At 39.3% G+C, this 25,143-nt stretch overlaps 1 pseudogene; it reads left to right on the top strand.

Moving 5' to 3' along the window:
* The window catches only part of LOC139150339 (xanthine dehydrogenase/oxidase-like), a 110,754-nt pseudogene that overhangs the window by 40,708 nt on the left and 44,903 nt on the right, over positions 1–25,143 (top strand).

Raw genomic sequence — 25,143 nt, forward strand, 5'->3', positions numbered from 1 at the left:
ATGTCAGTTGCTTATGTTTTTTTTTAGTCTTAACAGAGTTCATGTTCTCAACATCAGAATTAAAATGTTACGTGTGAAACAATTTATGAACGATAATCGCGTATCATCTGACTTCATATAGATACAACGTCAACTAAACAGTGTATGAAATGAGTGCACTAAGCCATCGCAAAATCTTTATATTAGGCTGCCGGCTTGATCTTCTTTCTGGTTCTGGTGGGTCTGACTGGAACAAAGTTAGACTGTTTTGAAGGAGTAATCATCTGTTTCTTCGGAACATCTTTCCCTGCTTTGACTGTAACAGACTCAATTGGCTTGGTATTCATACTAACAGGCGCTGCTTGAGAAGTGATAGGTTGAGTTGGTTACATTTCAGGTATGGCATCTCTGTTGCATAATACTCAGTAGTTGGTTCTTGTACATTACGAATGAACTTCCTGTTACGTCTGTACAATCTCCCATCTTCTGTTTCCACCAAATAAGACCTAGGACCAAATTTGCCAACACAGGGTCCTTTCTTCCAGGAATCTTTGAGATTGGTCGGTTGTAGTCAAATATCCAACTGTTTCTGTACTTGATATCACTTTTGTTATAAAACCTCATGCATGCAGGAGAGAATTGCCAAGGCTCATGGTTCACAGTGTGGGTTTTGCACACCTGGTATCGTTATGTCGATGTACACACTACTGAGAAACAACCCACAGCCATCCTATGAAGATCTGACAAGTGCCTTTGAGGGTAATCTATGTCGCTGCACCGGGTATAGACCAATACTGGAAGGATATAAAACATTTACCAAGGTGATCATAAATTTCTCTTGTATATACATGTTGCTATATAGAGTGCAAAATTTTTACATATTCAAGTTTGCCATTCCTGTGGCCTGTCCACTTTGTTTATATGTGACACGTATTAGTTTGCCTATGAGGATTTTTCATAAAGTGTAATTTCATATAAACAATAGAAGTGAACTATTTTTAAAAGTTTAGGTAGTGAATATTCACTTGCTATTTTCTAGCATTGTTTATTTTATTGCAGTGTTTGTATAAGTTAATTGCTTGTTTCCTGAGCTTTATTGTGTTTGCGATAGGAAGTTATGTATTGAAGTGCTATAGGAATGAATTAAGTCGGCTTTTATGCAGGACCACATATACAAATACTAGTAAAAGCTTTGGTGATGTAAATGTTTATTTCCAACTCAACAGTAAAATGTGCTTCATACAAACTCAGTTTTCAAGAGAAAAACATTTTTATGCCAAGTTCTCAAGACATTATCTACATATTTTGTACATCACGTATGTTTACGTACCGTAGGCAACTTAATTTATGACATTAATTACTTAATTGACAGGAATACTGCTGCCTTTCAAATAATGGAAGTGGATGCTGTAGAAACGATATAGGTATTGTGCAGGAAGAAAGGGTAAGATTTAAAACAAAATTTCCGTAAATTTTCATTATTAGTTGCAAATTTTTATCACATTATTAGATGCCAATTTTAACAGCAAATCTGAAGAGGTTGGATGTGGAAGGTTCTTCTTTAAACGTCAGTCAACTCTGGCGTATGTTCTCAGTATTGTGAACGGAAGGTAAAAATGATTTTTGTTGAAATATAATTTTATTTCAATGAGCAGTTCACGCTCAAAGTCTTATAGGGTTCATGCAACAGGGAAAAGTATTTCTGTGTCGAATATATCATTACATCAAAATATACATCATGACCTTTATCATAACCAAATCGATCTAGAGTCCTCAAATATATCTCTTGGGTCATAGGCACAATTTATTGCCAATGTCTCTGTTATGGTATGCAATCTCTGAACAACCCTATTGCTGAAATGAAAATTCTTTAGGAATCAACAATGGTCTATTTTTATTCCTAAAATCCAGATGTCCAAAGAGCTGTTTGAATCAAGTGAATTTGTACCCCTGGACCCGTCACAAGAACCTATATTCCCTCCAGAACTCATGGTAAGTGTCAACTTTCAATTGTTAAGTATCTTTTCCTTTTGTTTCATCTCTTTGTTATGGCATGTTGCATAGGAGGCTGTTGGAGTCGTCACAATATCTCTTCTATATGGCTTCTATATGTGTAGATCTGTGTATGTCTGCATGCAGTTTCAAAAAAGTGTCCATCTAATGACTTGGGTATTACAGTTTGTAGGTTCCTTTTGATAATCTTCTGTACCGTGTTTGTAAAGATGACAAAACCAGCAAGATTAAGTTTTGATTATGTTTCATTGTCTTCGATAAAACCTTTTTCAGAACCCTTTGCTAGATTGCTTTTATACTTGGTATGTGGATTTTCTGTTCTTATTCAGATTTGTTTGAATTATGATGATATCAAGTATCTGTATTATTATCAATATTATTTATTATTATTATCACATTATTATTATTTTTATTGTTATTTATTGAAATTTTGCAACCTGATGCAATACCAAGTACAGATAGGCTGATTTTTACAATTGAAAATTCACGAGATTTAAAAAGTACCGTGCATTTAAAAAGGGTTCTGTTAAAAAGTGAAAAAGGTCATTCTGTGTGACAGAATGACTTGTAAGTTTGATTATTTGAATTTATTCGTTGACAAATAAACTGATGAGAAATGTGTTTTGTGTTAAAATGAAATAATTAAAAGGGAGTAAATGGTACAAGGATTGCATGTCAACTAAACTTGACATGGAGTATCTATCGTGTCACATTGAATTTTGTATATATTGTATAGCATAGTGTAGTACAGTATAATTTGTATATTTTCTGTCAATGTTGTCAATGAAGACAGTTTCATTTCACACTTTGTTTGTTTTTCTGTTAGAACACAGACAAGTACAACAAAAGTATACAGTTCTGTAGTGACAGAGTGAAGTGGCTACGACCAAGCACTCTCAGTGAGCTTTTAGATTGGAAAAGTCAATATCCTCATGCCAAAATTGTGAACGGCAATACTGAAGTAGGTAAGGCAATACCGAGATTTGGATTTAAGGAAGGCAATATACACCTGTACATCAATGGTGTTAACCAGGTTGAGAGTTACCGATGAGACAATTTTGACAAGTAAGAAGAGATAAGACCTGAAAGAGATGTATCTGGATATGAACATACCCATACATTTGTATCTGTAATTTTAGCCTCAATCATTCTGATCAGAATTATAGGTCATCAACATTAGAGGCACAAATATATATGTACCTTATGATCTATTAACCACCAGATTGGTAGTCAATGGTATGTGCCCTTACGTTCCAATAAATTTGTGCTATGGTAATTTATATGGACACCATATCTCCATATTTCAGGCGTTGAGGTGAAATTCAAGAATCAGTATTATCCAGTTTATATCGTACCATCCCGTATAACAGAGCTGAAGAAGGTAGAAATCAAGGATCATGGGGTTACTTTTGGTGCCTCGGTGTCACTGACCACAATTGATCAAGTCCTTAGGGACCAAATTAGACAGCTGCCAGGTAAGGATGTTTACGGCAGTACCCTTGCACCTCGAAAGTGAAAGACTTAAATGTATACTCAAAATTTCCTCAAAGAAACTTTCAACCATTCTGTAACCAAATCATGAATAAAATTCAGGATCATCGTACAAAGTTGGGTACTAGGGAAACGAATTATATAACAATTATCGATATTTGGAATTCAAAATGGCTTCCATGCCAATGTTAACTCTTTGGGGAAATATAAGATTTGGGTTTCCGATAAATTTTTAGATGTCACACGATTGGAACTAATTTGGGATAATTTGATGAAGAAAGTAATGCCGATTTAACCTACAAATGTAATCTCATCTGTTTTTTTACATTACACACGTGTTTGTATGAGTAATTTGTATTATTGCAACATTCAACTATCTGGCACCTAATACTTTTGAGAAATTTAAAAGATATCAAAATCCAATTACAATCGTGTTGATGTAAAAACGTTTCTTACTCCAAGATCATTAAACACCACTAGCTGTATCTTTTAGCATTCTTTTGTGATTTTACTTCCCAACTTAAACACATTGGTGGGAATGTACTCATTGAAGGGGTTTGTATACAGGTATTATTAACTTCCTAGTGGAACTGCATGTGCAATTTTGAACAAGATAAATAATAAACATGAAAAAGGTGTGCCCGAACGTACAATGGCGGCCTCATGCAAATATAGCAAAAACAGTGTACATCGTGCAAATATACATTGGAATCTTCACGGAAAGAACAGAATAGTCCAATATAATGCATAGTTTTCAACTGGGACATCATATACTTTGTTTTCTTTGTAATATTAGCATTTTTCAAAAAATGCTGGAAAATCAATTCAACGGTCAAAATTTGAATTGGTCTAATTTTTCACTAAAGAATGGTTTTGTGAAGTAGTAAAAGATTTCAAGAGTTACAGCTAGCGGTGCTTTAAACAAGAACTTCCCCTATAAATGCTAGATTATCGTAAATCTATGGAAGTGTAAAAACATCATGCTACTGATCGGACGGAATATGTGTGGTCCCAGAATCCCATACTTTTGTCGTGTTTCAGGTTGTCATTGAATCTTGCATATGATGTCTATGAATGTACAGCGATCAAACTTGAGTTCAAAATTAAACTGAAAAAATGTTACTTTTTTGTTGGAGAACGCATGTTTCAAAATGTGTTTCCTGTACGACCATTTGATACCTATTTGAATATGTCACCAACGTGGCCATATTGATTTCTCAAATTTGTCATACAGTCAAAGCGATGTTTGAAACAGCTTTTCGAAGCAAACATGGCGGATACAGATATCAGCCTGAAAGATTCCAACCAAGTTTTTTCAGTCATAACAAATGATGAAAAACAGATATCAGCCTGAAAGATTCCAACCAAGTTTTTTCAGTCATAACAAATGATGAAAATTAGGTACACCTTTAAGCAAAGGTACGCGTAAGCTATATACCCGTAACCCATGCATACCGACTTCGACGGATCAAAGAAAATCAGGCAGTGATCGTATCATCGATCGCGTCTGGTACTGCCAGAGAAAATCCTACAGTTATATATCTATTTCAGAGCCAAGCTGCGTTTTGTTTCACCAAAAGTGAACGGTATTGAGTCTGTTCGTGTATCCATCATAACACTGGCAATCGGCACATCTTAAACTCCTCTCAACAGCCAGTTGATTCACGACAAATATAAGTGGAGTGTAATAGGCATGTGATTTTTCCCTTATCACAGTGTCGAAAGCTAGACGATTGAGTAACTATTTTGTAACAAGATAAGCAAAGCCAAACAGCACAAACAGAAAACTTGAGTATAAAACTATTCTTGACAGAGGGGTTCGCATTACTCACGGCTTCTTGCCTCACAGCGACGTGATAACTAACTATCGAAGTTCGAATTTACAATCACCTCTCAAATAATTATAATTTCACTATCCATTAATGACACATCTCTCAGTTCTACTTTTTGTCCTCTCCTGTATCGCATGCATTCAAAGTTCACCTCGCTACGTACATGTCACCATGGCTGTAACATCTGTGGTGTTACTTCAATCATGTCACCCCGTGGCCAAGATTCTTTGCCATCGACGGCAACCTTTAGACTTGCTCCAAGTCTGTAGGCATATAAATATCAAAACAGAACAAATTGACGGAATGAATTTAAGTAGACTGTCAGTCTAGGTGATAGGCTGGTGCGTAGATCATGGGGTGAACGACCTGGCCCACAGTAACTGTTCTCAAAAGACAAGAAAAGCGACAAGGACTCAGTCCTGGTTACCCTGGCAAAGTCTGCCAACTCACGGCAGGCAGTTAGGGCAGGCTGTAGGACGCTGCCAGCACTGTCTTTGTTGCCAAAAAGAAGAAGAAAATGTTGTCTATGATTCAGTCATTCGATTTAGCAACTAAACTGGATATTATACTGCTATCATCCTGTAGTACTACAAAAATGTATTTCCATTCAGTGTTCACACTAACTGTTAGGCAGATGCGACGATGGAGGGGATTTATGGTTCTCCAAGCTACGGAATGTGGTCTTGTTCAGCAGAGACCTCGATTTTGATATTTAGAAAGGTGATAGTTGAATGATCCAAGTCCCACTAGTATGCAACAGATAGTGTTCACCCTCTGATAAACCATCGTATACATCAGAATGCAAAAACTCCCACCGAGCGTACGCAAATAGTCGCGTCATTTGTAATCTCCCTTTTGTGCGCCCATGGTCCTATAGTTTCCTATTCATAATTAACTCCCACTTGTGATAGACCAGATAAGAATTGTAAAAATTAAATAGTCTGCACATCTGTCCATGACGTGCATTCTATCTTAAGAGGACAGGTATTATATTTAAACCAGTTGACAAAAGATCAACTGGCCAAATACAGTATGTTTGCTTATTAATGTATTGATTTGATTTGATTGTCAAGATACATGCAATCTTGTTAAATGATGCTCAGAATTTCATACAAGTAGCCTCTACTGGGACGTGTCACACCATTGTATAAGAGTGTATCTTTTGCTTTTCTAGTTAAAAAAACTTCAAAACTGCCGACAAGTGCTTTGGAGGTCTGAGAGCTTAAGCTTTCAAAATAATTCAACTACTTACCATACCGGAAGACTGTTGTAAGATTAATTTTCTGTCCTTATCAACACCAAAACGTTAAAAAATTCGTTTCTGTCCAGTAAATTTTACGTTTTTGGTCCCAACGGGCATCGTCCTTTTAAACTACCGTCACCAAAACAAACCCCACATAAAGTATATTTAGAGAGTACATAAAGCATACTCACTAATCAAAGTGTGGGTAGGATTTGTGTAAAATGTGAGTAGGGTGTGAGTATAATTTATCCAGGAGTTGCTGCTTCATGAATTAGTCAATAAATTGAAGGCTGAATGTATACTCCATGCAGGGGTTTCATTAAGTTTTGAAGTCGGGGGCTGGAATGGAAAAGTAGGCGGCTTGAAGCTGCCATGACCACAAAGCGGTCGTCGTCGGGGGAGGGTCCGGGAGGGGTGTTCCCCCTCCTGCCGAAGGCCGGAAACCCTGAAAAATGAGCTAAAATTTACTTTTTACAGCTTACAGTCACTTGAATTTCTAGTATTTTCAGGAGAATTGTCAGCAGTGTTCCAGGGCAATTTGTGTTCATATCATAAAAGCCATTTTCCTAGGAGATTAGGCCTAAATATGATAATTCATAATTAAAAATGATAAAATGTGGTAATGTTGACGATAATTTGAACAAAGAAAACAAGTCTCTAGAGCCTCTATGCTTTTTGGAGGTAAACTATAATGATTCACTATTATTAATGATATAAATGTGATATGTAGATGATATTATTCAGTGTTACATCTAGACAGGGAGATAGGGGATTCCCCCTCTGTTGAAATGTTGGCACCCAAAATTAATTTGTCAACGACCACTCCCCCCCCCCCCCCCTCAATGAAATGGTGCCAGTCACACCTTAGAGGTACAAGTAGAACACATGAACTGGTGAAATGCCACCGAAATTTTCTGGAAAATGGGGAAAATCACCCTTGTTGATGCCATCCTGGATGAAACACTCATAATGTTATGCTTAAAATTAAGAACCCTGATGTTTGGTATGGAAATCTGTAGATGAAGAACTTTGATACCACTGGAGAGGTAAAAAAGATAATTTATATAACGAATAATGATAAAAAATGACAATCATTACCATATTTCGCAAATAGAATCAAAGATCCTCAAGGTTATTTGACTATATGGGTATGCAAAGTAAGAACCTTGATATAGGATATGAAAATTTGTACGTTCAGAAGCGCACATTTGGATTTAACCTGACGATCGCTTTTGAAGTGAATTTAGAGGTCTGATCGTATCGTAACCACTCTGGGCGACGTTCTTATTGGCGTCGATAGACCGAAGAGCAGTACATATCATACGTCCAGCTGGTTAAACTCCTTCATAATTACGCCTACCGCAGTGCAACGCACATCGGCTTACTAAAATTCCAACTGTAATCGGAAAGTTTTTCGTGAGAAAAAAATCAGGTCATTGCCTTCGAAAACAGTTTAAATCCACGTAATTATCCTTCTCTTTTCTTGCCTTGGTCCACTTCAAAACCGAGGATCGTACAGCGAAGCTTGACCTTGCGATCGCTTCCGTCTTCATTTGTTCATCGACCATTTTTAGTTGAGCTAACGACGGCCGACAGGTGTAGTATGCACGTTTTCATTAGCGTATATAAAGGTCACCAAATAGGAATCAGCAATTCAGGTAGCCAATAGAATCGTCAATTGCAATTCCGATTTTTATTGAGGCAGTATACGCAAGACCGTGCTGCATCGTAGTACAAGGTGATCGTAGTAGTCGCTCGTCTTCTAAATTTTGTTTCACATAAAAGCCGTTGAAAAGTTTGATTACACAGCTTGTGAAACTTGTCCGTATCATTTCAGAAGGTAAAAAATATTTTAGCTATGAAAGAGTCCAATTTTCCAAAAAAGTAGCCGGCGAAATCGTGAGAGTAACCGGTCAATTTCGCCGGCTGCCGGCTCTTAATGAAACCCCTGTCCATGTATACGTACAGACATTAAAGAGAGTACATTTCATGTACATACAAATGTACATACAAAATGCACTTGAACATACAAAGAATTGGTAGGATCTTTGTACATTTTACGCATCAATTACATATCACAAATTATACTCCCCGTACAATTTGATGCTACTTAAAGTATACATAACACTTCACTCCGGTATTCCTTATTAAAACCTTAGAGTTTTAATCCCCTTCTTCAGGCACTAACCATGGAAATTTCCCAGTTTCTGCAAGTGTAGTAAGAGCAACAGCATACTCACCATCCTGAAGGTTGAAAGGACAACATAACTTTTCGAAAACATGAACATATATGCTATTAATAAGGACATACCAGTACTTGGTACATAGTTCCTACCCTAATACATACCAAAATGCATATATGTAAAACAACTGTCAGATATCAAAACCTTTCACCATAGTGTGTGTTGATGTCAGCTTTAGTTTAGAAGGTAACGAAAACAGAGTGATTTTTTTGAAGGTGTAACTCAAAACGATTTCTTGACCTTGCAAGCTCTTTTGTAAGTACTTTTTGTAAATATGCCAGTTTCGATTAGTACACAGGTAGTCGATACTAGAGATCAGTTATTTTCAAAATGCCATAGCATCCATGTCAATGAAAACATCTAAACATCTAATACAGGTGCATATTGAAACTATAGTGCTGTACACTCAAAACAGTCCAAAATGTGGGGTTGCCTGATTAGTGAATATGGCGTGTAGTGTATCTAAGCTTCAAATCAATCAGATTTATGTGTAAAAGTACTCATTTTCATCTGGTAGATAGGCTTCTTTGAAGTAAAATGCAGATCGTGCAAGCGTGTTTCCAATCTGCTGACAAAAGTAGTTTAATTTCCATGCCTGCACTTCTAATGAAAGATAGAAGAGCTTCATGTGATCAAGTAATTTGAAAATGAAATTTCTCAGGAATGTGTTTTCTTATGTCGACATCTGATGATCGAAAACCTGTATGAAATTTTATGTGTACAAGAGAAAGTGAAAAACTAGGATTGCTTGGCCCTAGGATACTTAATCCCTGGAAATTGACCCACTCAGCATTACCTACCCCTACCTCTAGATCCAATCCACGAGTTGTAATTTTCTAGTGGAAATAATTGCGTTAGCGACTGCTCTACTTGTACAGCTTTCAAAACACAGGTTTTGTGAAACAGAGGTGAGCAGTTTAGGAATCAGAATTTACCAACAACTTTTAACTTTAGAATTAATGGTACATCACATCATATGTGTTGTATATACTCATGCAAATATTGGTTCAGAAGGTTTTAATGAACATACTGTTAATAGAAGCATAATTAACAAGATAAATAAAACAACACTTCATTTGTTATTTGGCCTCAACACAAGGTAGCCTAAGCCTTTGGGCAGGTAATACATATTTTCACATAACCTTTGAAATGTATATGATCTATTACAGAATACAAAGGTCGAATGTTTTCTGCTGTGATTGAATGTTGAGATGGTTCGCTGGTCATCAAATTCGAAATGTTTCAGTAAGAATCTGCAATTTTAACTTTGTGGTATTCATAAAAAGCTTATCCAACTGATGAGTGTTAGCGTGTTTTCAAAGGAAAATACAGGAATTTATGGGAAAGATTCCTTTTATCAAGCCCTTCTCAACATATATTAATTTCTGCCTAGTAAACGTAGACCTCCAAATCGAATATCAAGATTCAATCAAATAATATGTTTATCACTTTCAAAATGCACATTTACACACTGTGTTTATTATAATACTCTCTTATATGTTGTATTTGATTTGTAGTCTGTTGGTGGCAATATCATGACAGCCAGTCCCATATCTGATCTCAATCCGCTTTTTCTAGCAGCTGGTTGTAAAGTCACACTAATTTCCAGAAGTAAGTTATCAGAATGTCTGCTGTTTCTTTACAATGCTCATTTTTGTTTTCATTAATTCATGATTTACCTCTGATCACGTGGAAAGTATCTTAAGGTGGCAAGTTCACTGTACATACATACACGTGTTTGAAATTTCTCCTGCCAAAGTGTCAAGGAAATAAACTGAAACATTGAAGTTGGGTCCCGGTGTATACTGTATTCTAAAGCAATGATGGTTTTCGCAGCAGTATTTTCAAACTTAATCTGGAAAGTGATCCTCCATTATTTATGAAAGCCCGTAAGTGATATTCTGAGAAGCAAAAAATCTAATATTTCTCGTGCGCGAGGAATAACATCTCATGCGCACGAGATGTTTTTTTTTTCTGTGCGCACGAGATATTATTCCCTGCGCACGAGATGTTATTCCCTGCGCACGAGAAACTTTCTTGTGCGCACAAGATTTTTTCCGTGCGCACGAGATGTTTTTTTCCGTGTGCACGAGGTATTTTTCCGTGCGCACGGAATACTTTAAACTAATATTTCAGCGCAAACATAAGGAGTCGGAATTACTGACCCAACAATTCCTTGGTGGCCACGTCAGTTACCTATTATGTATCGAGTATGTATGAGCATAAGTCGAGGTAAATAATTGTGAAATACTGGTGTATCAACTTAGTTATTCAGTATCCAACTGAGAGAGATCTATAAACTAACAGACAGCCTAAATTTCCTACACAGGACAAAGCCAGTACACCTAGAAAACACTATGGACCACAAGCCTAACTTGAATAATTACTATCACACTGAAAACATAAGTAACTTTTTGAAACTCACACGTCATATACAATAAATTATTTCCGTTCAATGTTGATGATTTACTCTCATGTAATCACTGTTACGACCTTGTCTAAAAATGAAGCAGTGAATAAAGACGGGATATTAATTCACACATTTTTAAATATGAAAAGGTAGCATTTTTCAGTAAATTCTTGCGTGGCCAAGCAATGTTGAAAGTAGAGGTAATATGACCAATGCAATCTTAATATCCATATCTGCCTTTTTGTTACATCAGATCTCTTGGTCCGAAATCAGTCGTGAAATCTTATACATTTTCGACAGAATATTCGACGGAATATCATGACAGTAACATGAATGACAACTTATAAGATCAAAAATTATAGAATAATAACTGGTCCGGCAATTTCGGACAGCTGGCGTATTTTAAATCTGCATATTGACGTTGATGCCATCTAAATGCCATTTCCAAATAGATATGATTAAGAAAAATTGTCACTATATAAGAAATATATCGATTAATAGATAAGATACATAATAGGTAAATTATGTGGCCACCAAGGAATTGTCAGGTCAGTAATTCTGACTCCTAATGATGGCGCTGAAATATTACTCTAAAAGTATTCCGTGCGCACGGAATAACATCTCGCCCGCACGGAAAAACATTTGAAGCGCACAGAAAAAATCTTGTACGGAAAAGCATTTAGCGCACGAAAAACATCTCGTGCCCACGGAATAACATCTCGTGCGCACGGAATATTATCTCGTGCGCACGGAATAATATCTCGTGAGCACGGAAAAACATCTCGTGCGCACGGAATATTATCTCGTGTGCACGGAATAACATCTCATGCGCACAGAAAAACATCTCGTGCGGAAAAGCATTTCGTACGCACGAGATAAAATATAATATAATATTTTGCTTTACAGAATGTCTCTTACGGGCTTTCATAATTATTTCAACAATGTCAGCACTATTTGCACAGGAAAACTGATGCAACAAAAAGAATGTAGTGTTTTCTTTAGAGGTGCAGCATTCCAAATATATGGCAATTCAGCATGCTTTCTTATATGTCATATACACAGCACCATGATGCAAAGTGTATTAGGTACTTTTGTATCTGTGCTATGGCTGAAATTAATTTTAAATATTCGTTATTACAACTGTCTTGCACTTTTCAGATGGAACTAGACAAGTCACGATGGATAACAATTTTTTCATTGGCTACAGGAAGACTGTAGTTGATCAAGAGGAATTGCTGCTGTCTATTCATATGCCACATACAAAAGAGGTAATAAATTTTGAAGAAAAATACTTCAAAAGGTCTTTCATCTAAAGTTTTATATAGTGAAAACTGAAATTGCCACTGTCAGTACACACAGATATAACATGCCAACCGTGCCAAGGTAGCTGTCAGGTGTTATTTTGGTAAAAGGAAGTATAATTATTGTAACTCCCAAAAAATAGGGTCTTGAAAGCAGTACTGTGATCAACGCAATTAAATCGGTGAGGTTCAGTAACAATTAAGCTTTCAGTTGTATTGATAGGTTTGTCAATATTTGCAAGTCAATACACTAATTGGATCGATGGAATTCGGTTACAACCAAATAAATACGCTTTGAATTCTGTTAATAAGATTGTCAATATTTACAAGTATTTGATTTTATCTCTCTCTCTCTCTCTCTCTCTCTCTCTCTCTCTCTCTCAATAACAGAATGAGTATTTTTATGGGTATAAACAATCTCCAAGGCGTGAAGATGATATTGCCATTGTGAATGCTGGTATGAGAGTAGCCTTTGAGAATGGTACAAACATCATATCAGACTTAGCTATCAGTTACGGTGGGATGGCGCCAACAACTGTCATGGCAAAGAAAACCATGACAGCCCTCATAGGAAGGTAAGAAAATATGCATTGTAAAATGTGAATGTCATCACATTTGCACAGTAAGTCAAAGGTTGAAAGGAGAACCACTGGGAAATTACATAATAGTGATATGCCAAGTTTAGTTCACGTTCCAAAATTGTTTTGAATTGAGCAGGATTTATTAAAGAAGCATATTTTTTCTTTTCATACTACACACATGGAACAAGCCAAATTTATGAATCAGCAGCTGACCTCTATGCTTAGTTGGATTTTCTCTTTTAATTTTTTTTCACCTCACCCTAATATAAAATTCCACTCTTCATTTTGAATAAACGTAAAATATCAACGGCTTGGATCGCCTGATGCCAACAAATAGATGGACCTTTAATAAATAGCCATTTGTGGGCAACTGTGAGCCCGGGTTATTGATTATTGATAGAGCCTAATTATTTTCAGTCTTGGAAGTCACTTTTATACTATAAAGAAAAAATTTCATTACTGAAAATTGATTATATATATATATATATATATATATATATATATATATATATATATATATATATATATATATATATATATATATATATATATAAGACGCAGTTGTGCCAGCTGGACTTTACGTAGCTCTGCGTGGCAGGGCTGTGTGTAACCGGCGTTTGGCCGTGTAACACCGGTAACACACAGCCCTGCCACGCAGAGCTAGACGGTACAGAGACTGCAGGAGGCTAGGCGGTAGAGGCGTTTAGGGCGCCAGCCGGGAACGTTGGCTCCCGTAGTAGAGAAAGGCAGAGTCTAGAGCAAGAACTTGTCTTCTTGGACCCTTAGGGCAGGAGTATGCCGAGCGAACGGTGATAGTCGGAGGCCCGGCGGGAGAGGTACGTCGGCTCCCGGCCGGCGCCCGACGCAGGTTGCCAATATTTTCACCTTTAATTGTGATTCATGCCAAGACTATATTGTATATATAAGAGGGCTGTCTCGGCTTTGTCGGCGGAATGGTTATCTGGCCCGGTAGGCCAATTTTGGCGTCCCGTACGTGTTAGTACACCCTTGCAAAAATTTCGCCGTCCAACCTGGTTTATGCCGAGATTATATATAGAGAAGGTGCCGTCTCGGCTTTGCCGGCGGAAGGGTAACCGGCCCGATGGGCCGATTTTGGTGTCCCTTACCTGTAAAAATTTCGCCGTCCAACCTGGTTCACGCCGAGACTATATATGGGGGACTACCCTTGCTCGAAAAGGGTAGGAGGGAAAGCGAGAGAAAGTACTCGCTTTTGCTGTGCTTTGGCGGCTTTAGCTTCGGCATTGCCGGTACTGCACACCTTAGCCCGGAAGCCGTCGTTGCCCCCGCGACGGAATCTTGCAGTACGTGCATGCTGTGAAGGCTGTTCCCGTGGCTTGCAGTGACGTACGGCACACGGACGGTAAGGGAAAAATGCGATCGTGTCCCGTCCGGGGACACTGCTGCGGCATCCGGTTTGGCTGGCCGGGTCGAGAGTTAGAACATCACTTTTCACTTATACGGTGCGACAAGAAGCGGGGCCTCGGGTCCCGGTTCTGGCGTCAACCGCTCTTTTCGCTCTTTTCGCGGGAGAGGCGCGACGTGCTCAGTCGACAGTGTAGGGCGGTACAGCTGTCAAACGGTTCCGCAAAAGGCGAGCTCGGCAGGGACGGTAACCCCGCGTGGGACAAAAGGGCAAAAGCTCGCAGACTGTAGGTTGACGTATTCAAGAGGTGTTCAAAGTTACCACAGGGATAACGGGCTTGTGGCGGCCAAGCGTTCATAGCGACGTCGCTTTTTGAACCTTCGATGTCGGCTCTTCCTATCATTGTGAAGCAGAATTTGCCAAGCGTTGGAACGCGAGCTTGGTTTAGACCGTTGGCGAAGCAGAATTCGCCAAGCGTCGGATTGTCGTCCACTTACAGGGAACGCGAGCTGGGTTTAGACAGTCGGCTTTTCCTATCATTGCGCAGCAGAATTCGCCAAGCGTTGGAACGCGAGCTGCGTTTAGACCGTTGTGAGACAGGTTAGTTTACCCTACTGATGAGACCGTCGCAGACACTTGGTCTACGCGCTTGGCCAATAGGCCAATGGTGCGAGGCTATCCTCTGGGGGCTTACGACTTACGCCTCAAAGTCGGAAACCCGCCTGGTGCGCGACGCTCCGGTGAAACAGAGTTCACCAAGCGTCGGATTGTTCAACCACTAACAGGGAACGTGAGCTGGGTTTAAACCGTCGTGAGACAGGTTAGTTTTACCCTACTGATGAGACCGTCGTTGCTACAGTAATTCTGCTCAGTACGAGAGGAACCGCAGGCCGATAGGCCAATGGTGGTGCGAGGCTACCTTCTTGGGGCTTAACGACTTACGCCCCAAAGTTGGAAACCCGCCTTGTGCGCGACGACTCCATGGCGCCGCTCTCGGGGAAGAACTGTATAACGTCAGCGGCCGCCCAGGCCTTCCCTTTCGAACCCTGCCGGCGAAGACTGGAAACATTCTACCATCGCCCGAGGCAATGTATGCCCAACATGGGACGCATCCTAGATTCGGTGATTTTGTCGGGCATGCCTCTGTAGAAAATCGGTTAAATGTGCATGAAGCTGATCGATTCTAAAAATTTGCCCCAGTTTTAGACTGAGAAATAGCCGGAGTATTCAACCAATTTTATTTTGCCTTGTGTTGGATATACACAGGGCCGAAAGGTATAATCGTGGCCAGTAAATGTGGTAACTTTTTGTTTTTATAACTTTTTATTCAGTTTGATAGCTTGTTTCGTCCCACTTAAGTTTGACATCGCAAATTAATGTGGGATGTAAACATATAAGATAATATAAGCATATCACGTCTGTGATTGTTGACAACTATTATATTGTTGCTCTTTACATTATGAATAAGCCTGATAAACAAGAATTCTATAATTTAGGCTACTTTCATTGGTACGTAAAATTGGCAATACTCAGGACAAAGAAACAGTAATTGTTTGACATATGCTCGCTCAAGTATATAGTTTAGGGCAACGGACAATGACAAATATTTGATTTTAACTGAATGAACTTTAATAACTTAAACCCGGACCGCGGGTATAAAAGAAATGCAGCTAACACGTGCATAAACGTGATGTTTATTTCATTTGAATAAGGTTAACAGCATCATGCAGACAGATCTGCAAAATATCCACGCAAAGCACTAACAGAGGAAAATTTTCGACACTTTTCATGTTTCAGGAACCCATGAATATCCATCAAATTTTGCTTTAACAAAGCGCTAGACATTTCGGTCATAGTATATAGGCAAAATTAATAGCACCTTGCGCCAAAAAGAGATAGGCAGACCGCGGGACCCACTTCCGGCCGTTGGATTCAAAATTACGGGTTTACCGACTGAATGAATTTTAATAACTTTTGCACCTGGACGAAGTTTAATAACTTATATAACTTTCCAAATGTAAAACTTCACTATTCACAGTATGTAAATCATTTTATCAGATACAGTCAAAAATACACAATCATAGCCGGTGGTAAAAGCTGGCTCTAAATCTCAGTCGCATAGATGTGTGTCACCACAACATATCTCATAATGAATGCAAACCTATAACGCGTTTGCATGCAATGATAAGAAGTAAACCCTTTAATATGTGATGGAAGTTATTTTCCAGAGAGAGAGAGAGAGAGAGAGAGAGAGAGAGAGAGAGAGAGAGAGAGAGAATTTAATATTTATTTATTTTATTTATTTATTCAGCTTTGACATAAAGTCAGGATGAGTCGCACAGGTGACTACACCTATAAAAAAGCAACCCTCCACAACAGCACACATTTAACAAGTTACGCATACAAAATTAAAAACAGAAAAGACAGACGCAGAATATAACAACAATAAAAATATACAAATTTCAAAACTGAACAAAACAAAACAAAACAGAGAAATTAATAGAGACGGCAATTTTTACAATGGCACTTTCCCACCCAAGTACAAGTGTTATCAGGATAATTTTTTTTGTTTAACAGACCCGTGTAATGTTTTAATAAAATAGACTTGTATGACCTAGCACTTGTTGAAGATTTGCCATGAAAGGGCATTACACTACACGAGTAAAACGTTCTGTTAAAAAACGAGTGACGAAAACATTCATTTTTAAAAAGTGGCATCTTCATAGAGGTGTCATCAGGAGATTTAAATGTGACAGACTGGCTTAAATTTAAATCATACATACCAATAATACATTTAGCTAAAAAGACACAGTCATTTAATTCTCTCCTGTAGCTCAACGAAAGCAAATTCAATTTAATCATACGCTCTTTGTAATTCATCTCCTGGGAATATCCCAGAATATATTGTGTGGCTCTCCTTTGGACACCTTCAAGATGAAGCAATGATTGCTTAGTCGTGACAGCCCATGACTGGGATGAATAATCAAGAATACTACGAACAAGGGATAAATACAGTTGGAGTTTCATTTTAGTGGAACAGGTGTGGCCACATGTACGTTTAATCAGTCCTAGCATGCGGTTTGCTTTTGTAACAGATATATTGATATGCTTATCCCAAGACATATTGGAAGAAACTTCAACTCCAAGATCACGGATGCTGTCAACTTTTTCTAGGGAAACACCACGCATTGAATCAGTATAGGTAATGGGGTTGCGTTCTCTACTAATGGTAAGGAGCTTGCATTTTTCAGCATTGATAAACATGCTCCATTTCTGACTCCATGAAACTAAATTGTTGATTTTACTTTGCAGTTTTAGACAGTCAGAAATGTCGTTGATTTCATTGATTCATTGGGAGTCATCTGCAAAAAGTGCAACCATTGTGTTTGAACTAACATGGTAACAGGAACAATATTTGCCCCAGTATTGAACCCTGGGGTACTCCGGACGATACATTACACCACTGTGAATTTAAGCCCTCTACAACAGCTCTTTGTTTTCTATTTGACAAATATGCAGTGAACCACCGCAGTAGAGTGCCATGAACGCCGAAAGATTTGATTTTGTGGATAAGAAGGTCATATGGAACGGAATCAAAGGCCTTTGAAAAATCGAGATACATAGACCTGCCCTGACCAATCGAGGATTTTCCCTACATGATGAAATATTTGTACAAGTTGTGTAGTCGTGGAACGTCTTTTAGTAAAACCATGTTGCATGTGATGGAGAAATGGTTCAATATGTGGATAAATGGAGTTAAAAATACATCCTCGAAAACTTTGCTACAAATACACAACAAGGAAACAGGCCCAGCCTGTAGTTAATGACGTTTGATTTGTCAGACCTTTTGTGCACCGGAATAACATTAGCTGACAGCCATTCATCGGGTAGTGCACCTGTTTCTATCGATGTGATAGATAATGAACGAGTTTGGTAGATTAGGCCAAAGTAATTAAATTCTTTGTTTTGCGTCCCAACCCGCTTAGGTTTTTAAGGTTTTCATAAAAAACACACACAGTGTATTTGAATAGGAAATTTTAGGACATGGCCGCTTAGCTTTTCTGAACTAAAATTTTGTTACAATTTTTCATTTGCTGCAATCAAATTACATTGTGTTAATTTTCTTGTGTGTGTTTTTCAGCCGCTTAGACGCGTACCTTTTCCCATTTAGAGTGGACGCAAAACAAAGAATTTACTTACTTTGCCTTATGCGTTATAACACGAGGGGGCGTAGCCCCCTCGTGTTATAACGCATAATCTACCAAACTCGTTCATATCTATCACTTATCACATGGCCTTGACAATAGACGGTCGAATTGTATTCTAATTTCCTGGCAGGGATGACATTGACAAAGACAGCCGAATTTTATGCTAATTTTCTTGCCAGGTGATAACCTTGACTGTATATATTCGATTTTGTCTACAAGCATTCACAGAGTTCGCGTTTACGCAAAAATCGTGCGTATTTACGCATTGAAATTGACTCTCTACGCATTTTTTTCATCGTTATGCGTTTTCTATACGCAAAGGATAACACCGAAAGCACTCCCCACGACTGAGCTTAGGCGACAACCAGACGAAATTTGTTGCCACACATTTCTGTCAATCACTCATTTTGTGTGGAAAGTTTCGGATTCTCTGGGCGTTGTCTGAAAAATCGGCATCGTAGTCCACACGTTATCACGTTAGGCACGTTATCATGTCAGCTGTGCCTATGAATTACGTTGCTAATTTTCAGGCGAGCGATAGTTTCTGAAAGTGAGTGATTGACAGAAATGTTGCGACAAATTATATAAATGCCAACCGTGCACGATCATCGCGTCTCGCTGTTCCCAAATTTTGATCAAGCACACATGCAGCATGGCGTCGAAGCAGACAAATCTGTTTTCTTTCAACTTTGCTCTACGAGTCCGTGAAAAAAATGATTCATTGGTAGAGCTCGTCGGAATCCCGATAAATTTTGAACACTGCAGAAGTGTCTGGATGGTAACTGGTCGTTCAGGCACCAAGTCGTTTCGGCCCAAGTCGTTTCGGCCTCTCAATTTCCGGTCCCAAGTCACTTCGGCACCGCAACCCAAGACGTTTCGGCATCTGTGTTTCGATTTTTTTTCAAACTATTTAGTAATTGACTGATCCGTCATATTCGTAAGCGTGACCTTTGCGTTCTGACCAGTACTTTATGTGCATTTTGTGTGAATTTTGCCGTGCTGTTTCCTCACCGCTTTCAAACTTTTCCGTGTCGGCGGCTATTGATATCGATAAACTTGTGTCACAGATTTGAAAATGATATGAAGTTTTTTCTTACGGTCTCTTCCCATGTTCTCACAAAGATTAAGCATGTAGCTACGTGAATGTTAGTTGACACTATACTTTTTAGTACTTTGATTTGTAACATTACGCTCCAGCACTAGTTCCCACAGGTAGCCTTCAGCGGTGTCGAAACGTCTTGGGTTGCGGTGCCGAAACGACTCGGACTTGGGGCCTGAAATTGGAAGGCCGAAACGTCTTTGGCCGAAACGACTTGGTGCCGAAACGTCCAGAAACCGTCTGGATAAGCTGCCATAACTCTAACTTTTGGGTTGCCCGATGTGTTGTGACGGTTGCATGTATACCCTTCGCTGTTACGTTTCAACATTGTTCAAGTTGTTCGTTAAACTGTTTTCATTAAAATAATGTTACATCGTACAATCCGAATATGTAGTGTAGGTTTATTCAACGGCACATTGTATTTTGCTGTCAGTTTTTTCATCAATCGAGTGCGGAAGTGAAATTACGCACTCAAATCCAGCCATTACGCAATTTTAGCAGACTAATGCGTATGCCGTACGCGAGGAGAAAAAAGTCACCGCGAACACTGATTCAGTTGTAGAAATAAACAACTGAATGCACGACGCTGAAATCTGTACATAGTCATGGACTACGTAACGTCTTTTGATCTTGGTTTACAGTGGGACGAAGTTTCACTGACGCAACTGGATGCGGATACCAACTCAGGAGTTATGTCATGTGAGTGGACAGAGCAATGAAAAACGATTTTCGACTCCCTTGACGGACTCACAGGCGCTTGGCACATTGCTGGGATAATAATCGTATTTAATATGTAGAATGTCTATATACGACTTGATTATTCAATAAAAGAATCACCGTACGTGATATTAGTGTAGGCCTATAGGCCTACATGTTGACTGGCATTATACACGAATGGCTATGGCTGCCTGGCTCGGGCCCGGCGAACGCACTGCATAATCATCAATGTGTAGAATGTCTACATGACTTGATTATTTAATAAAGAATAACGGTACGTGATATTACTGTACATGTGAGCTAGCTTAACCGAGCGGCTGTAGAGCTCTGCAGGGCTTTGGTCTGGCTTGGGCCCGTTGTCCACCGCTGCACAGACAGATGGAAAGGTAAGAAAGCTTTTCACCGCCCGATTTCATAAATCAGCGAAATTCACAAACTCTGAGCGTTTCCGGTGATAAAAACTGGTCAACGGTCAGATGGTTGCATAAGCAATCGATCGACTGACCTCTTTTGCCTAAAATCATACCTTACCCTATGCTACTGGCGAGAAATCGTCCTGAAATCAGCTGGGCACACCAACCCAGCGCCGGCCATTTTGAATCAGCTGCATGCAATGTACGCGTCCAATGAGAGAAGAGCGACAATACGTCATCTGCCAAGGGTTGTATGCAGTCATACAGCTCATTCAAAATGGCCGGCGCTGGGTTGGTGTGCCCAGCCGATTTCAGGACGATTTCTCGCCAGTAGCATAGGGTAAGGTATGATTTTAGGCAAAAGAGGTCAGTCGATCGATTGCTTATGCAACCATCTGACCGTTGACCAGTTTTTATCACCGGAAACGCTCAGAGTTCGTGAATTTCGCTGATTTATGAAATCGGGCGGTGAAAAGCTTTCTTACCTTTCATCTTGTCTGTGCAGCGGTGGACAACGGGCCCAAGCCAGACCAAGCCCTGCAGAGCTCTACAGCCGCTCGGTTAAGCTAGCTCACATATACAGTAATATCACATACCGTTATTCTTTATTAAATAATCAAGTCATGTAGACATTCTACACATTGATGATTATGCAGTGCGTTCGCCGGGCCCGAGCCAGGCAGCCATAGCCATTCGTGTATAATGCCAGTCAACATGTAGGCCTATAGGCCTACACTAATATCACGTACAGTGATTCTTTTATTGAATAATCAAGTCGTATATAGACATTCTGCATATTAAATACGATTATTATCCCAGCAATGTGCCAAACGCCTGTGGACGGACTCGCAATTTAAGCAAACTCTGAATGACAGAATACCGGTGCGAACCAGGCACCAACAGTTGGGCAGTATCACTCTATAATGAATGGGCCATGTGGAGGAAAATTCAACCTCATACTGTCACAGACCAGAATTGGCCGATACCTGCTTTGGAAATTGGCTCCTTGAAATCCCTCGATTACTGGTTTGCAAGATTTATCTACGAAATCAAACGAAAGGATGGTAAACCATATCCCCCAATACATTGACAAATATAGCTGCAGGATTGCAACGCTATTTAGTCGACGTCTGTGATCGTAGAGACGTGCATTTGTTTAAAAAGGACGATGGGACCTTCAAAACATTTCAACATGCACTCGAAAAACGTAAAAAAGAGCTTATCGCTGAGGGTGTAGGCATCGCCGTGAAAAAGGCAGATCCTGTGACCGAGAAGGATGAGGAGAGATTGTGGGAACGCGGTGTGTTCAATTCTGACACAGCAAGAGGTTTGTCATACATAGTTTACTTTTATAACTGCAAAATGTTCGGACTAAGAGCTATGGATGAACATACCAACCTCGAGGCCAACCAGTTTCGCACAGGATTTGATGAAAACGGGCGAAAATTTCTACAGTATGAAGGACGCCTGTCTAAGACTTGCACTGGAAACATTGATTGCAAATCAAAACCAAAGGTAATCAGACAATATTCTGATCCTTCGAATGAGCAATGTGTTGTGTCAATTTATGAACGATATCTTTCCCTCATTGGTTTTTCTGGCCGGTTTTATCGCAGATCAATGCCAAATCGCGATAATGGGACTATAATGTTTTCACAGCAAGCGATTGGTGTTAATACACTCAGGAAGTACCTAAAGAATATGTACAGGGATGCCGGTATTGACTACGAAGCTGAAAACAGAAACATCACAAATCACAGCGGTAAAGTTACATGTTGTACCAGATTATATTACAAGGGATTTGATGAACAATCAATAACAGGAAGAAGCGGTCATCGCTCGACTGCAGTGAGGAGCTATTAACGGCCGTCCGAAGACTTGTTACAAAACATATCCAATGCCCTGCAGCAAACCTAAACAGGAAAAAGTGTGTTCGGAAACAGAAAACAAGGAACCTGAAGACAAGCCTTTAACTCATGATCGAGTCTTACATTGTTGTTCCTGACGGAATTGACTCTGTCTGCTTAGAGCGATCTGGAAAGAAAATGACAATTACATTTGATTTCTAAAGACTTGCATTTGTGCTCTGTAAATTGCAAGTTTGTGTTGGAAGAAAATTGAACTAGTTTTGCAAGTTTGCGTTGGAATAAAATTGACCTTGTTCATTGCTGAAAACTGTATTATCTCGTGCATACCATCTTGTCAGGTGGTTTGTTCATGTCGACCAATCAGAGACAAAGAATCGTGCCGTGGATTATGGCCATAATGCACGAGTGAAGAGTGGGTTATGGCTTATAATCCACGGCAATACCTGTCTCTTATTGGTTGACAGGGTCTGGCCGTGTGATAAATGATTATAGCGAACACAATTCATGTGAGCACTCTTTGAGAATTCGGGCTGGCAATTCATCAGGCCCGCTAGCTTTGTTTGTATCCAGATGTTTTAAAATATGTTCGACCTCACCGATCGAAATGCTAATACTGCCAAGACCAGCATGTTGGAAAACTGAAATTGCAGGATAAGTCTGATTCATGGGTTGAGAAGTAAAAATGGATTTGAAGTGATAATTGAAAAGATCTGCTTTCTCGTTTGACTGGGTGGCTGTCTTGGCATTGAGTTTTACTTGATTCGGTATATTTTTAGATTTCGTTTTACTTTTGAAGAAACCCCAAAATCTCTTGGGGTTTTCTTTAACTGAGTTACTGAGGACTTGTAGGTAATCATTATATTTATGAGTGCACATATTTTTAAGTTTATTTCTTAATTTGCGGAAGTTAGACCAAGCTGATGGTGAGTCAGAGCGGTGTGCCTTTCTCCGTGCTGTTTGAACCTTTTTGCTAAAGTGTTTAATTTCACTGTCTACCCAGGGAGGTCTGTTGACACCCTTAATTACAGTGGTTGGTACAAACTCCTTTACTGCTAAGAATACTAGATCTTTCCAACATTGCCAATTAACATTAATGTCAGAGTCAAGCAGTGCACTATGGAGAGGGACTTTATCTAGTAATGATCGCAGGCCATCAAAATCCGCCTTTTTGAAATTAAAAGCTGTGCGTGGAACTTTGCTTAATCTAGTAATATGTGTTTGAAACACAAATTCAATGACAGTATGATCGCTGTCAAACAGCTCAAAGGTAACCGTTGGTACAGAACAAAGTTCTGGCTCTTTAACAAAAATTAAGTCCATTATTTTACCTTTCATGTGAGTTGGTTGGTTGACAATTTGTGATAAAGAAAAGTTGTCGCTTACATCATCTAAAGAATTGTTGATGGGAATCACCAAAAGCAATTATGTCTGTATAGGCATGGCTGCATTTTTCAAGAGTTTCTTCGAGCATGTTGTTAAACACGTCACTATTTGTGTCCGGTGGACGATATCATAGCACAATACACAGTTTCTTCATTTTACAGGGGTTTATTTCGCAGACAATAATTTCAGCATCCGAAGGTTCGAGATCATTTCTACGTCTGGAGATAATGTTATTACGAATACCGATGTACACATCGCCACCGCGACGGCCGCATCTATCTCGGCGATATTGTGAGAAGCCATTCGGCAGGATTTCGTTGTCGTCGATTGTCTCATCTAGCCAGGTTTCAGTCAGAGCAATTACGTCAGGCATACTCGAGTATACAATCCCCTGTAACTGAGCCAGTTTGTTGCGAGCTTTACTTACGGATTTCACACTTCTTGTATTTAAAAGGGTGAATTTTAACCCGCCTGGACCTGGATAGTCATGCTCCGGCAGAGATGAGTCATTACTCATCGACGAATTCTGGTCGAAAAAGGAATTGCGGTAAGGTGCCTTTATGACAGAACCAATTTACATCCGATTGTCCAAGTTGGCTGTATTCATCGGTCGCCATGTATATGCAGGACAGATGAAACCACCTGTTGCAATCGTCACAGCAGATTCCCTTTTGGTTATTTCTGACAGATTTATTGCACTCACCACAAACACTCTTTGGTACCGGTGGTCCTTGATTTTGGGCTACATCCCCGGCCAACAATATACAGATAATAATCTGGTATGTACATAATGAGGTTGATGACGTTGGCATCTTCGAATGTCGTTGTTGGTTGCGTGTCAGCATAGAGTGACCGGGTAGTAAGCGTTCAAGTGCCAGGTCCGAATTTGTGAATTGGAGCTACGCTAGTCCATAAATAAACTGCCATCCATTTTAACAATATTTTATCACTGTATAAAGTCAAGCATTATTAAGCTTA

Source organism: Ptychodera flava, chromosome 14 (assembly GCF_041260155.1).
Source record: "Ptychodera flava strain L36383 chromosome 14, AS_Pfla_20210202, whole genome shotgun sequence".
NCBI classification, from domain to species: Eukaryota; Metazoa; Hemichordata; class Enteropneusta; family Ptychoderidae; genus Ptychodera; species Ptychodera flava.